General features: G+C 33.8%; 1 protein-coding gene across 3 annotated transcripts in view; it reads left to right on the forward strand.

The window, feature by feature from the left end:
- The first annotated feature begins 1,643 nt into the window (after positions 1-1,643).
- The window catches only part of LOC139086003 (uncharacterized), a 43,067-nt gene continuing 28,282 nt past the window's right edge, over positions 1,644-16,428 (forward strand). The window contains exon 1 of one of the 3 annotated variants that reach the window (XM_070634260.1): positions 1,644-1,737. The gene's annotated coding sequence lies outside the window, so the exon portion shown is untranslated. Of the gene's footprint in view, positions 1,738-2,168; positions 2,243-16,428 lie in introns of those variants that run through there. The other 2 variants (XM_070634264.1, XM_070634263.1) reach the window with 2 other exon arrangements.

A 16,428-nucleotide genomic window follows, 5' to 3' on the forward strand; every position in this document is an offset into this window, starting at 1 on the left:
ATTCCAAACAAACATGCATAATTCAACATTGAAAAAAGAATGGAATGAGGTTCTCTCGCAGAAAATTTTCTCTCTCAAATCATCATAAATGGTAGAATATTAAAAAATTGGTAAATAGAGGATCTAAGATACGGGAAATCCTGGAAGTCAAAAAATTACATCATGTGAGAGATGAAATGATAGAATTATGTTCCCACATATTCTACTGTTCCAATTTCAAATGGATTATAAAACAAAAGTCAAGGGAAACCTCAAGATTGACATAAGCATTGACGCTCAATGCAATCTACTAAAAGACGCTAAAATTGGATTATAGGATTTATGTAGAACACTTACATAACTTTCAAATGACTTTTAAATCCAATATGAAAGTTCGCACACGAGTTGTAGAATTAAATAGCTTGAGGAATCACTAATTAAGTTTCTTTGTTGTTCTCATATTCTAATTCAGTCAGAACTTCAAAGTGGAATTTCCGGAATGTACAGATTACAGATAACAAAAGAGATGCTTTAAATTATTCAAATTGAATCAAACTCTTCGCAAAAATATCAGAGACTTAAATTATTAAATTATTTAAATTAGGTTTTTGGATGAAATGGATTTAAAGCTGCTTTGATTGTAGTTTTGTAGATGTAAACAGATTTAAGGACTTAAGGGTGTGTACGTTGAGTATAATATCGATTTTGATTTAGTATTCAGTTACAATTTTAAGGTTATTTAAGGAAATCTGTGTAAATCTTTTACAGCCAGGGTAGCCGACGACTAATAACGTCTGCCTGTGACTGTCGCCCCTTGAACTAGACATACGACTAATTCTCTATGAAATTCAATCCAGCAAACATAATTAGAGCAATATCCCTTAAAGTAAGTCAAAGCTAGAAGATTTCTGCTTACAAATAAGATTAAACAGCCATTAAAGCTAGATAATCACTAAAACATTTCAATACAAAAAAGTGTACAGCACAAACGACTTTCCGCAAACAATGCAATTACAAACAGCATGTATAAATCTTTGTAATACAAATAAGAATGCTACAAACAAGAATTGACTATTGTATGCAAGTACAACACACACATTGAATACAGGAAATTGTGCAAAGCTTGCGTTTGTTGTCAAAAGGAACAAAAAATCTAACAATGCTTACAATTATGGACCAAACAAAAGATGAATGTACGAGAAATTGGAATCACTATTAATAAAGATGTATACAGTCATAAATATAACAGAATTGAATTGATATTATGTACGTAATATGTATTCATATATAAGCCGGCATATATCCTTTATTATTTCATGAGCTTCATATAAAAACATTCATATATATTTGCTATAGTAATTTACTTCCTCTATCATTCTATTATGAGATTTCCATCTATATTATATTTTTCAAAACAATGCAGCAGTAGCATCAGCATCACCGCATTGAAAGGAAAGCATGTGAAACTTTTATTTTTTTTTATCATCATACACAGTCGAGTCGAGTTTTGTCGAGGCGAGTGAGAGAGTAGGAGAGAGAAAGCAGTGTGTCTGTACATAATAATAAATATGATTGGAAATTATCCGTGCACTTTCCATGAACATGCGCATTACATGGACATTGGAAAGTGTTCATATCATTACTCGTCACTTTTTCTAACTACGCCTATGTAGATGGATGCTATACGGAGGTTATTTCATTCTCGCTTAAGAAAAATGTACAAAATAAAAGTTTTTAAGTGAATTTTCAAGTCAAAAGGTGAGAAAGTTGGGATAATTTGATAAATAAGTGAATCCAAATGGCTAATAACCTCAAGGAATTGGATACTTAAGGATTAATTTTGTGAAAAAATATTTAATTAGTGAATTGTGAATTTTCCTGTGAGAGCAAAAAAAAAAGGAAAAGGAAAGAAAAGTGAATTTTCCAATCATATAATCTTCTGTCTGCCTACCTTCAAAAACATATACACACAATTCTAGGAGCGAGGATTCTCCGTCTATATTGCCCATTTGATAGCATTGTTTCCCTTCTGCAACATTTTGCAGGACTATCTATGATATAAAAAAAAAATAATATTAAAAAGTTTTGCAATTGGCAGCAGCACAAAAATCTACAAATAAAAGTTTTTAATTGTGTGGATAAAGTTTCAAATGTACATACAAAATTTTCCATCAGAATTGAATCGAAATGGAAAATGATTTTTCATGTTAATGTAAAACAAAAGATCCTGTAACGCATTTTTTTCTCGAGCAGTTACTGTGAAGTGAATTGTGGTTACAGAATTAAACTTTTTTTCGAGCTGGATGTTTTATTCATATCATATTTTAATTGAGTAAACTTTTAAGTGGATGTGAGAAGTTGCTATTAATTTTTTAGTGTATATATTAAGGATCACTCAAAAAGTTTGCAAGGCATATCATTTATTAGTTGACATTTCTGAATCTGTGAACATTTTAAACTTTTCCGTGACGGATGGACTCTGTTCTGGATTTGTACTATAAACTTTGTCCAAACTGTCATTTTAAACCATGAAATTCACCTCTTATGGTCTCGGTAAATATTTTTATGAGAACCTTAACATTTGTTTGACAAAAATGACAGAGAGGAAAGTTCCATTAATGTCCGAACAAAAGGATGTTAGTGGTAAAAAATCTGGTCATGTTAAAAAGTTGTTATCATAAACAAATTTCTCAGTAAACATCAACATCAACTTTCTGATCTGATTTTGAATGTTGAAGGTTGACCTTTGTTCCTATCTTTTTCATGAAAAAGCTCAACTTAAACTTCAAATGAAGTAGAAGAAATTATATACATTGAGGATATTTATAACTTTGATGAGAAATTTTATCTTTGGTAGGGTTTATTATTATTATTATTATTATTATTATTATTATTATTATTATTATTATTATTATTATTATTATTATTATTATTATTATTATTATTATTATTAATTATTATTATTATTATTATTATTATTATTATTATTATTAAACGCTTTTTATTGTTATTATTATTATTATTATTATTAATTATTATTAATTAATTAAACGCTTTTTATTGACTTACTCTGTTGGTTGGTTGGTTGGTCATGATCAAATCTTGCGATCGATTTTTCGACCACTTCTACTGCTCTAATTGAACTCAAAATTTTTTCACATGTGTATTCTCGATGACAATGCAATATTTTCGCATTTCTGTATCACAAAAATGCTTAATTATGCTTTAATTAATATAATAACATTATATATGGGAAAAAAATCCAAAGTCAATGATGCATATTTTTAATTTGCATGAACTAGAATATTTCTTTAACTGAAAATATGTTTATATGATTTGTTTTAGACTAATTAATAATACCATTTATTGATTTGGTCAAATTTTCAATATCTCTGAGCTATTTTTAATCAAATAAAAAAAAATGATAAGTCATTTTCTCATAGGAATCCAAAGGACAAATTTGAATTTTAAAAAACCGTTATTTTGAAGCATTTAAATCCGACTCAAGATTTAAATAAATCGTTGGATTAAAGTTAATCTGTAATTATATTCACAAAATGTTAATGGGTCGAGAAGTAGATAATCATCTGGTAAAATATTCATTGATCATTACATAAAAAATGTATTTAATTAAAGTGAATTGAAGAAAATAATAAATGATCAAAAAAAGAGAGAATTTAGATTTTTGTATGAAATTTTATACTTCACAAGAACGATAATTTTTGTATCTGTTGTATATATATGATTATTGCCAATGATAGTTTAGAAATAGTTGTACAATGTTAATGCAACAACTATAGCTCGATATTATGGACTTAGTTTACAATAAAGTATAATTAATTGTCATCTGCACGTAAATCTGAATAAATTTTTTTGTAAATTTTATGTGATTCTTTCAATTTAAAACAATCTATAGGCTTTTTATTTCTTATGGCAACAACAGAAAGTTTGTAGGGCCAAAAGTGGTGGTTTGCAAAAAATTAAATTTATTCTTTACATATAAACATAGTAGGAGATTACAAAATCATCTAGCTCTAACCATTTTGTTGTTGTGTTTTTTATTTGACCAGTATCATGTAAGTTAAGGTTTAGAAAGTGGTTATGTGAAAGGAATACTTGATGCACATACATATTGTAACATAAGCAGTATCATAAGGATTCGATTGGATTGTTTTTATGAGTGAGATTTTATTAATGTTTTTGTACTATACAAGTCTGGGATTTTAATGTAAAATGGGTTCCAAAAGAATGAAATGCGTAAAACAAGTAATTAAAATTACTCATAGCCTCTATCATTCAAGTACCTAATCTGAACCTTCCAGTGGTGGATCCCGTTAGTACGATGCAAGTCAGAAGCAGATTTAGATTAGGTTATAAAAGCCACCTAAGCCAATATATTGCAGAGTTGCGCGGCGATGGCTGAGTGATATGAAGGTGGGCGTGAAAAATGTCATATCGCTAGCGGACACCTCAGGGTACCTGGCACACCCTGTTGTATAAGTGCCTTATTCTTCTAACCGGACCTCTGGGGGAATGGACCGTTATTTGTCGCGGAAATCGTGGGAACAAAAAATGAAACAAAACAAAAAATATTTAAATCTAACTGGTGGAGGTAGTGAAACGACTACGCAGCGGAAGCGTAGATTAGAAAAAGCAAGACAAAAGTATAAGGACAAACGAAAAAAAGAAACTGAAGTGGCTAAGAATACACGTTTATCAAAGAGACGAAGGTGTAATGAAGATTTGTCCAATGAAATCTTTTCGCAACGACGAGAGCGGAATAATTTAGCCCAGTCTCAGATTAGACAGAATGCTACTGAAGAAGAACATTCGGCTAGAATTGTTCAAGCCCGAGAATTCATGCAAATACACAGACAGAATGCTACTGAAGAACAACATTCGGCTAGAATTGTTCAAGCCCGAGAATTCATGCAAGTGCACAGAGAGAATGCAACAGAAGAGGAACATTCGGCTAGAATTGCTCAAGCCCGAGAATTCATGCAAGTGCACAGAGAGAATGCAACAGAAGAGGAACATTCTGCTAGAGTCGTCCAAGCCAGACAATTCATGCAAGTACACAGAACGCAGCAAAATGCAAGTATTGATGCATTCAAAGCTGCTATAAATGTATTCTGCGATCGAAGCTGTGACATTTGCAACAAAACTTGCTACCCGAATCAAATAACTCGATGTACCCCAAGTAATGCAGCAATAAATTACTTACCTGACAATTTGGTCGGAAAAGGTATTCTGGAAGTTTGTTTTAGATGTAAGACACATTTAACAAGTAACAAGCAAGATCAGCCCCCAAAAGCATACTGGAATAGCCTTGATCCTGGTGAAATTCCTGATGAAATTAAAGATTTAACTTTATTCGAAAGACGCCTATTGTGTCGAATCAAGGCTTTCGTTAGAATCGTAAGATTGAGTGGTCGATTTGGTCAATTGGGATTTAAAGGACAAGCAATCCTCTTTGCCCAAGATATATTTGAAGTGACTGAAACATTGCCAAACATGTTACCTATATCTACGCAAGAATCGGGCATGGTTGTTGTAACAGAACACCTGGAGAACATTGATTGCACCCGTGAATTCACGGTGTCACGAGATCGCATATTCAAAGCACTACGTTGGTTGATAGATAACAATCCGTTATATCAAGATGTCACAATTGACACTAATGCTAGAATAGAACAAAGCGACTTTATACGCGTTCAGGAACATTGTCCAGATCAGCGAGAGTTTAGAGGTCAATATAAACAGTGTAATACTTTATCTAGAATATTGCAAGCATCGCATCATCAAGGAAATGAGACATTGTATCCTGAAACTGGAGGAAGACAATGTTGTGCGATGGCTTTTGCTAATATAGTCCGAGCAAGTGTAGTTCCGCCACGACAATGGACAAAGATGATGCTTGACGAAAACATGTTTTCTGGTGATGAGTTGTACCAACGTATTATCATATTATCGAAAGATCTACCGATTGGCCAGCAAGTTGATCAAAATGGATACCTGTCAGTGAAGTATCTTGCACTCATTCGAGAGGATTTTGAGATGTTTGAAAAGTCATTTTCATTCAATTGTGGAGGTGATCCTCCATGGGTTGGAAACTTAAAAGATTCATTAAATGATGTCGAACCATTAGATGAGGAATTGCAGAATCAATTCCGTATACTTCCATTAAAAAGATCTTTGCAAGAGTTATTTGAAACACACAGTGCTGGAATTTTTATCGCTATGGGAAAATGCTTTTCAGTCATATTAAATGACGGTAAATATTTCTTTACGGACTCTCATTCTTGTGGTTCTAAAGGAGCAAAATGCAGAAATGATGAAAATGGTAAAGCATGTGTTATTGAATGCAGTACATTGGACGAGCTTCATAGAGTGTGCAAGCGAGCAACATCATCATCGAGAAACGAACCATACACACTCGATTTCATAGATGTTACCATTAAGGATACAGAGGATGCAGATGTTGGAGAAGAACAGACTGAAATTGATGATCAAATCCAGAATTTTGTAACAACGCCAATTAGTGGACAGTTAAATTCGATACCTATACAAACATCTATGATGGCTCCGACTGATATGGCTCAACCTGACCTCGAAGAATTTGTGGAAGTGTCGGATAATCTCAATGAGATTAGAAGAAAAACGAATAATAATATAGTGAATATAAGACACGAACCAAAGCACGAAGAATTTGCATGGTTCGACCTCTTTCCATATGGAAAGAACGGATTAAAGGAGGACAGCAGAGCCGTTGATATCACTCCTTTAGATTACTTCCAATTTCGGATTCTGTCAAGTGATTCACGGTTTCAGTCCAGTGCTTATTTGTTTTATGCTCTTTCAATGAAAGAATCGAATAATGTTAAATCTATGATTTCAACCTGTGCTAAAAAATTTCAAAATCAAAATGGTGCAATAGAAGACGTTCATTTGATTATGCGAAATGTAAGAGGATCATCTGCATATTGGAGAAGCGCTCTTTCTGATCTAATTGCCCAAATCAGATGTCTTGGACCTCCAACGTACTTCGTAACTCTTAGTTGTAACGATCTTAATTGGATTGATATGCGTATAGCTTTATTGAAAGCTGACGGAAGAGGAGACGTAGATCCTAGGAGTTTAACGATTAACGAGTCACAATTACTCGTTGAAAAATATCCTGTAATAGTTAGTCGGCATTTCATGATTAGACTTAATGCATTCATGAAATTTGTCAAAAACAGTGATATTCTAGGAGGAAAGGTCAAAGATTTCTGGTGGAGAATCGAATTCCAGAATCGTGGTAGTCCGCATGCACATATGCTGTTTTGGATTCAAAATCATCCTGATTTTGAATCTCCTGAAGGTATTGAGATGTTTGAGAGAGTGGTTTCTTGTCAAATGCCAGAAGAAGATTCTGAATTGTACAATTTAGTTAAAAAGTGTCAAGTACATCGTCACACAGAAACTTGTAACAAGAATGATCCCAATGTTGTGTGTAGATTTGGATTTCCAAGACGTGAAAGCAATATCACAAAAATCATTAGTACTACATCTGATGAGTTTGTCAGAAACAACGGACGAACGAGTATATTAAAGCGAAGAAGACATGAACGATGGGTGAACAACTATAATCCAACCATATTGCAGGTATGGGAAGGTAATATGGACATACAGCCCTGTGGTACTAATGAAGCAGTTGCATACTATGTTGCAAAATACGTTGGAAAGTCAGAACCTGAAAACATGAATCCAGATTTTGTGCAAGCAATACGGCAAATACGAAGAGAAGAGTCAGATATCTCAGTTAAGCTTTTTAAGATTTGCATGAAAATACTGAATGAGCGACAAGTATCTGCTTGTGAAGCTGTTTATCGAATGTGTCATCTTCACATGAGAGGAAGCTCTAGAAAGACAATATTTCTAAACACAAGACTGAAACATCAAAGATACCACGTTCTTCAGTTCGATAAAGATAATCAAGGTATGGGATTCTTCTTAAGTATAATGGATCGTTATGAACAGCGCCCGTTAGATCCTCAGCATGGATACGAATTTGAAAATATGAGTCTTTTAGAATTCGCCATGTTATTTGAGGCGTATTACAAAAAGCCACAAAATGATTGTGAAGAAAACATTGATATGGATGCCTATGGAGATTTTGAAGAGGATGAAGGAAGAAGGAGGACAATTCGGTTACAAAATAACATGCGTATGATAATTCGTACAACTCCAGCAGTTATAAAAGTCCCATATTTCATTGCAGCAAACGATCCACAAAACTTTTATTATAGTCTTCTCTTGCAATATAAACCATTTAGAAATGAAGATGAATTGGTAGTAGGATTTGACACAGCAAGAGAAGCTTTTCTAGCGAATGAAAGTGAACTAATGGAAATGAGTGTACGAATGCGTACATATCGGGAAAGGGATCGTCAGCTTGAAATTGCATTTAATCAAGCACATGCCTTCCAAATTCTTGAGGAACCTGTAGCATATGGAATTGAAGAAGAAGAAGAATTGGAAATTAATGAACAAGCCATGAATAATGATGAATTCGTTACTGCACAACAGGCAATGAACATTGGACAGCGAGAGTTATTTAATAAAATAACTCAGAGCGTTGCAGAGCAAATGGATGGAAGTGAACATCGTGAACGATTGTTCATAACTGGTGGAGCTGGTACAGGAAAAACTTTTCTATTCAATGTGCTTAAGAATCAAGTCAGTCGATGCTATGGTGATCAAAATGGATTAAATAGTGTGAAAGTAGGTGCTTTGACAGGTGTTGCTGCTCGTTTAGTTGGAGGCAATACATTACACTCATTGTTAAAACTACCAATACAAAAACCCGGTGAAGTATTGAATCTTGGTAAACTAACTGGAATTTATTTGACTAATATGAGAAAGATTTGGAAAGAAGTGAAATTTTTGTTCATTGATGAAATTTCAATGGTGTCATATAAAGTACTTACAATGATTGATGCAAGACTAAAAGAATTGAAAAATAGCACTAGCCTATTTGGAGGCTTGAATGTACTAGTCTTTGGTGATTTGATGCAACTACCACCAGTTAATGCAAGTCCAGTATTTAAACAAACTATGTCCATATCGCATGCTATAAATCTTTGGCATTTATTTGCTCTTGTTGAATTGACGCAAAATATGCGTCAGCAAGGTGATACGACATTTGCTGACTTGTTGAATGCTTTAAGAGTCGGTGAAATGAGACCAGAACATTTTCAAACGCTAATGAGAAAGGTATCAACTGATGATGTTGGGGATTTTGCAATCGATAAGGCACTAAGAATAATGCCAACTAACGAAATGGTTAATAAACATAATGCAAGTGTTATCGAATTGTATAGACATAATAATGTTCAAATGTCCACAGTTGTTGCCCAAGATCAACTGGTAGATAACACAAGAAACGTAGCTGCTGAACGTTTAGCACGAATGGTACCAAATGATATCAATCTTACCGGTGGCCTACCAAAGGAATTAGTGATCTTCATTGGAGCTAAAGTAATGCTAAGATCGAATATTGATGTAGCTAAAGGTCTCGTCAATGGTAATATTGGTCATATAACCGAGATCATTTGGCCTTTATTCCGGAGAGCTCAATTGTATTCTAATGACATACCATCCGTCAAAATAGATTTCGGTAAGGATGGAATACATATAATTGAACCAAAATCACTCCAATTCCCTGGAAAACATAAGTCTGACGGAATGATCGAAAGAAGAATGCTCCCACTAATTTTATCTTGGGCATCGACAGTTCACAAGATGCAAGGCTGTTCTGTGGATTATGCAAAGGTTTATCTGGGTCCACTTTTATTTGCAAAGGGCCAAGCATACGTGTCATTAAGTCGTGTACGCTCATTGGATGGACTTCAAATTCAAGAGCTAGACTGTAGTAAGCTGATGGGTTTAGGATGTTGTAACACAGATGCCTTAAAGGAGATGGAGCGGATGCGAAATCATCAACCACCTTCGATATAATGTGGTTGCTTGCTTTACGTTCGAGTAATCTTTTCAAGTCACATAGTGAGGCGAACAGATCGAGCTGATAAGACAATTGTGGTTGCTTACTTTACGTTCGAGTAATCTTTTCAAGTCACATAGTGAGGCGAACAGATCGAACTGATAAGACAATCAAAGGAGGAGGATGGATTGGAAGGATGGAGGAATCGTGTCAATTTTTTGAAATTGACCTAGAGAAATGTGCACAGTTACAAGCCAGTTGCTTCGATATTTAGATACAACATATGTAATAGTGCCACAATGGGTTCAGAAAAGATATTGAAGCGTAAAACATGCAACAAGGTTGCTAATAGCCTCTCATATCTATGTGCCTAGCTTCACTTTCACGCAGTTGGACCTGTGACCTGAGTAATCAGGGACCGACGAAGCAGGTTTTAATAACTAATGATCTACTGAATACATTTAGAAGTAAATGTTATGAAATTTCAGTTCATTTTCGCAAAAGCAAGATATGCGTGTACTTTAGGTACATGAGCATATATTGTGGTGTAAGGTTTAAAGTTCGAGCAAAGCTCGAACTAAAATAGTTCGAACGGAGTTTGGACTTGGTTGAGCGAAGCTCATAAATTTTTACGCACTGAACGAAGCGAAGCGAGTGAAGGTGTGAAAATTTTCTAAAAACATTGTAAGACTTTAGGTACATGAGCATAAATTGTGGTGTAAGGTTTAAAGTTCGAGCAGAGCTCGAACTAAAATAGTTCGAACGGAGTTCATTATGTAATAATAATTTCGACTAAAAAGAAGTAAATAAAATAAATTAAAAAAAATTTTTTTAAAAAAAACGCTTTTTTAAAAAGATCAAAAACTTATGAAAAAAAACTTATAAAAAAAACAATGTAAAAAAAACTTGTGAATACAAAAACCAAAAAAGATGTGAAAAAAAACTTGCAAAAAATACATGATCCTTAAGACTAAAAACAAAGCGATCTAAAAAGAAGTAAATAAAAAACATTAAAAAACCTTTTTAAAAAAAACGCTTTTACGTAAAAAACAAAATGATCCAAAAACATATGAAATAAAAAATGCTCTAAAAAAGTAGAAAATAAAATAAATCGACGCTTTATAAATTTGGAAATATAAATATTTCTTGAGACACTCAAAAATGTAACTCAAAAATTTTCCCAAAATATAGCGATGGAGTACAAGAACTCAACGACTAAAAAAGCGTGGGGCGGTCAAATTACAAACTTAAGAACTATATTAATCTTTCGTTTACGCCCCACGCTTTTTTAGTCGTTGAGTTCTTGTACTCCATCGCTATATTTTGGGAAAATTTTTGAGTTACATTTTTGAGTGTCTCAAGAAATATTTATATTTCCAAATTTATAAAGCGTCGATTTATTTTATTTTCTACTTTTTTAGAGCATTTTTTATTTCATATGTTTTTGGATCATTTTGTTTTTTACGTAAAAGCGTTTTTCAGTTTGGGTTATCTAGATATTCTTGATATTGTCATGATTTTCATGATTTCAATTTCGTCTCGACTAGGGTTTTTAAAGCCGTTAATGGCACCCGAAAAATGAAACTTCTAAGTTCAATCTCAAAAATTTTTTTAAAGTCGAGACTCCAGAAATTTAAATTCTTTAGTGATGAACAATTTTGGAGTAAATAATGAATGCTCATAGCTGGATTCTAATCAACCAAAGCTAAAAGTCGACTCGGATTTTGTATGGAAATGTCGACTCGACTCCTATTGATTTATTTGAAGCATAAAACATTAATTTTCATCATATGCACATAATTCTGTTCATAGATTCTTTGCTGGCTACGGAAGAATTATAAAGAAAGATTTTGAGATTTGAGTTTCAATGCTCTTTCAAAATTCTAAACTAGTTACTGAATCTTTAAAAGCTAGTCTACCAAAAGCGAAATTGAATTCAGATTTTCTAGCTTAGAGTTGACTCAAAACATAATTTTGAATAAATATTCTAATCCATGAGTATCTATGCCTAGACTAGAATTTCAAGAAAAAATCCAACAAAATCTGTTCCTTCAATTTTATTACACTGAATTAAATCCAAAATCCTAAAAGAAAATCTTATTCATGATTCTACCATAAAAAAATCATTAATTCCATCATTCATAAACATTCCCCATTCCTAAAAGGTTAAAGCCCATCAAAAAAATAAGTATAAAGTTACAAAAAATATTTCACAACAGTACCTGATACAAGAAGAAAATTGATATTTTTCTAAATGGAAAGAAATTTTTTGATGTCTTAAAGAATTCTTGAACTTTATTCTCTTCTCCTTCAAAGAACAACTTATTGGAGAACGTGTGCCATTTTGTTGTACATCCTGCCAAATTTCCAAACGATTCTCGACAAAAAAATATTACGCTAAAAGAGAAGAGGATTCTCAGTTTTTTTTTAAACGCTTTTTATTGACTTACTCTGTTGGTTGGTTGGTTGGTTGGTTGGTTGGTTGGTCATGATCAAATCTTGCGATCGATTTTTCGACCACTTCTACTGCTCTAATTGAACTCAAATTTTTATCACATGTGTATTCCCGATGACAATACAATATTTTCGCATTTCTGTATCACAAAAATGCTTAATTATGCTTTAATTAATATAATAACATTATATATGGGAAAAAAATCCAAAGTCAATCATGTATATTTTTAATTTGCATGAACTAGACTAATAATAAAGTTGAAAACCAGTTTTTATAGTTCATTGCGCATTGATTTATAATACCAAGCATTAGTTAAAGTACAATTCATCTCTTTTTAAGATATTTATGAAAGAGAAAAAAATTCATAAGTAATTTTCTCACGGATAATCCTAGTAAAAATTCAAAATTCAAAAAACCGTTACAGTTTGAATCTCAAACAATCGTTATTGGATCTTGAAATATTGTATAAATATGGTTCTGGATCTGTGTTACTGGATCTTGTTGTACTGTATGTATATGATCCTGGATGTTACTGGATCTTGATATACTGCATGTATATGATCCTGGATGTTACTGGATCTTGTCATACTGCATGTATATGATCCTGGATGTTACTGGATCTTGTTATACTGCATGTATATGATCCTGGATGTTACTGGATCTTGTTATGCTGCATGTAAATGATCCTGGATGTTACTGGATCTTGTTATACTGCATGTATATGATCCTGGATGTTACTGGATCTTGTCATACTGCATGTATATGATCCTGGATGTTACTGGATCTTGTTATACTGCATGTATATGATCCTGGATGTTACTGGATCTTGTTGTACTGCATGTATATGATCCTGGATGTCACTGGATCTTGATATACTGCATGTATATGATCCTGGATGTTACTGGATCTTGTTATACTGCATGTATATGATCCTGGATGTTACTGGATCTTGTTATGCTGCATGTAAATGATCCTGGATGTTACTGGATCTTGTTATACTGCATGTATATGATCCTGGATGTTACTGGATCTTGTTGTACTGTATGTATATGATCCTGGATGTTACTGGATCTTGATATACTGCATGTATATGATCCTGGATGTTACTGGATCTTGATATACTGCATGTATATGATCCTGGATGTTACTGGATCTTGATATACTGCATGTATATGATTCTGGATGTTACTGGATCTTGTTATACTGCATGTATATGATCCTGGATGTTACTGGATCTTGTTATACTGCATGTAAATGATCTTGGATTGCAAAAAAAGACTGTTGTAAGGTTTCAATACAAATTTGACTATACTTCACAAGACTAAAAGACAGTATGTTTTGGAGTTTTTGTATAAAATTTCAATATTTTATGGGATCAAAAATCTTTCAAGCGATGTGCATGTCTTACACTAACTTTATCTTCATAAGTTACTTGTTGATCTATAGATTGCACATAAACTAAAATATGTCGTCTGGATTTGAATTCGAAGCTCAAACAGTAATAGTTCGAATGTAGTCCGGACCTGGTTGAGCTAAGCTCACAAATTTTTACAAACTGAACGGTAGGAAGCGAGTGAAACTTCTTTGACCTAATAATAGTCGGGCGAACGAAGCGAAGTGAAGTGGAGTCCGACACTCCTGTGACCTAATAATAGTCGGGCGAACGAAGCGAAGCGAAGTGGTGTCCGACACTCCTGTGACCTAATAATAGTCGGGCGAACGAAGCGAAGCGAAGTGGAGTCCGACACTCCTGTGACCTAATAATAGTCGGGCGAACGAAGCGAAGCGAAGTGGAGTCCGACACTCGTGTGACCTAATAATAGTCGGGCGAACGAAGCGAAGCGAAGTGGAGTCCGACACTCCTGTGACCTAACAATAGTCGGGCGAACGAAGCGAAGCGAAGTGGAGTCCGACACTCGTGTGACCTAATAATAGTCGGGCGAACGAAGCGAAGCGAAGTGGAGTCCGACACTCCTGTGACCTAACAATAGTCGGGCGAACGAAGCGAAGCGAAGTGGAGTCCGACACTCCTGTGACCTAATAATAGTCGGGCGAACGAAGCGAAGCGAAGTGGAGTCCGACACTCCTGTGACCTAATAATAGTCGGGCGAACGAAGCGAAGCGAAGTGGAGTCCGACACTCCTGTGACCTAATAATAGTCGGGCGAACGAAGCGAAGCGAAGCTCAAAAATAAACAGTTCGAACGTAGTTCGGACTTGGTTGAGCGAAGCTCACAAATTTTTGCGACCTGAACGGAGCGAAGCGAGTGAAGGCGTGAAAATTTTCCCACAACTAATACCCTTGTGATCCATGAACAGTCGGACGAGCGAAGCGAGATCCGACAACCCCTGTGATCTATGAACAGTCGGACGAGCGAAGCGAGATCCGACTACGCCTGTGATCCGAGCAAAGCTCGAATTTAATTAGTTCGAACGAAGTTCGGACTTGGTTGAGCGAAGCTCACAAATTTTTGCGACCTGAACGGAGCGAAGCGAGTGAAGGCGTGAAAATTTTCCCACAACTAATACCCTTGTGATCCATGAACAGTCGAACGAGCGAAGCGAGATCCGACAACCCCTGTGATCTATGAACAGTCGGACGAGCGAAGCGAGATTCGACAACCCCTGTGATCTATGAACAGTCCGACAACACCTGTAATCTTTATCAACAATCATTCCAACAATCGATTAAAATAAACTATTTAGTGATTTGACTAAAAAGAAGTAAATAAAATAAATTAAAAAAAAACTTTTTAAAAAAACGCTTTTTTAAAAAAACCAAAACAGAAAAACTTGCGAAAAAATACTTGATCCTTAAGACTAAAAACAAAGCGATCTAAAAAGAAGTAAATAATAAACCTTAAAAAAACTTTTAAAAAAAAACGCTTTTACGTTAAAAAAAAAGAATGATCCAAAAACATAAGTGTTAAAAAAATGCTCTAAAAAAGGAGAAAATAAAATAAATCTACGCTTTATAAAATTTGGAAATATAAATATTTCTTGAGAAAACCAGAAATGTAACTCAAAAATTTTCCCAAAATATAGCAATGTAGGACAAGAACTCAACGACTAAAAAAGCGTGGGGCGTAAACAAAAGATTAATTTAGTTCTTAAGTTTGTAATTTGACCGCCCCACGCTTTTTTAGTCGTTGAGTTCTTGTCCTACATTGCTATATTTTGGGAAAATTTTTGAGTTACATTTCTGGTTTTCTCAAGAAATATTTATATTTCCAAATTTTATAAAGCGTAGATTTATTTTATTTTCTCCTTTTTTAGAGCATTTTTTTAACACTTATGTTTTTGTTCTTTTCGTTTTCTTGCTGCCATCCAACAAATTTTTTTTGTGTGTTTTTTGCTCCTTTGCTGATTCATACACGACCTAATAGACATTGTAGCATAAGCGGTGTGTAAAACAAAAAAAGAGAATGAGAATTGGAATAAAAAAAGGAAGGAAAATTGCAGAGGAAAATATATTTTCAATTATTATTGTGAAGGGTGTGAATGTAGAAAATACGTACGGAAAGAAATGTGTAGGAACAAAAAATATAACACACAGTGTATATTAAAGAATTCATAATTCTCCTGGACATAACATGCATATTTTATGTTCATGGATTTTCAGTGATTTCAAGCCATGCAAAAAACACACAATTTTTCATATTCCATATTTCATGTTTTAATTGCAATCAGTTCCATTCGAAAATCGTGAATAATTTGTGGCTTTTCAACATTATTCGAAATGCAATATGAAATTTTAACTACATCAGCACAATTCTCATTTAGTGAATACAATGACTGCATCTTCATCATAAAATGCTTTTTTTGAGGATTAAACTGAGCAGACTGAATTGAATGTGTATAAAAGATGTCTTAATTAATTAATTAAGATCTTATCTCGTTAAAAGTTCAATAAAATTGAAGATATCGTTCATTGAAAAAGCTCCTTTCATGTGTGAATAATCTGTGCTGATAAATTGGTTCTTATGAAAGTGATTTAAAAACGTCGATGA

This window comes from Chironomus tepperi, unplaced genomic scaffold (assembly GCF_022539635.2).
Source record: "Chironomus tepperi strain 1889 unplaced genomic scaffold, CSIRO-AGI_Ctep_v1 contig_85, whole genome shotgun sequence".
Taxonomy (NCBI): Eukaryota; Metazoa; Arthropoda; class Insecta; order Diptera; family Chironomidae; genus Chironomus; species Chironomus tepperi.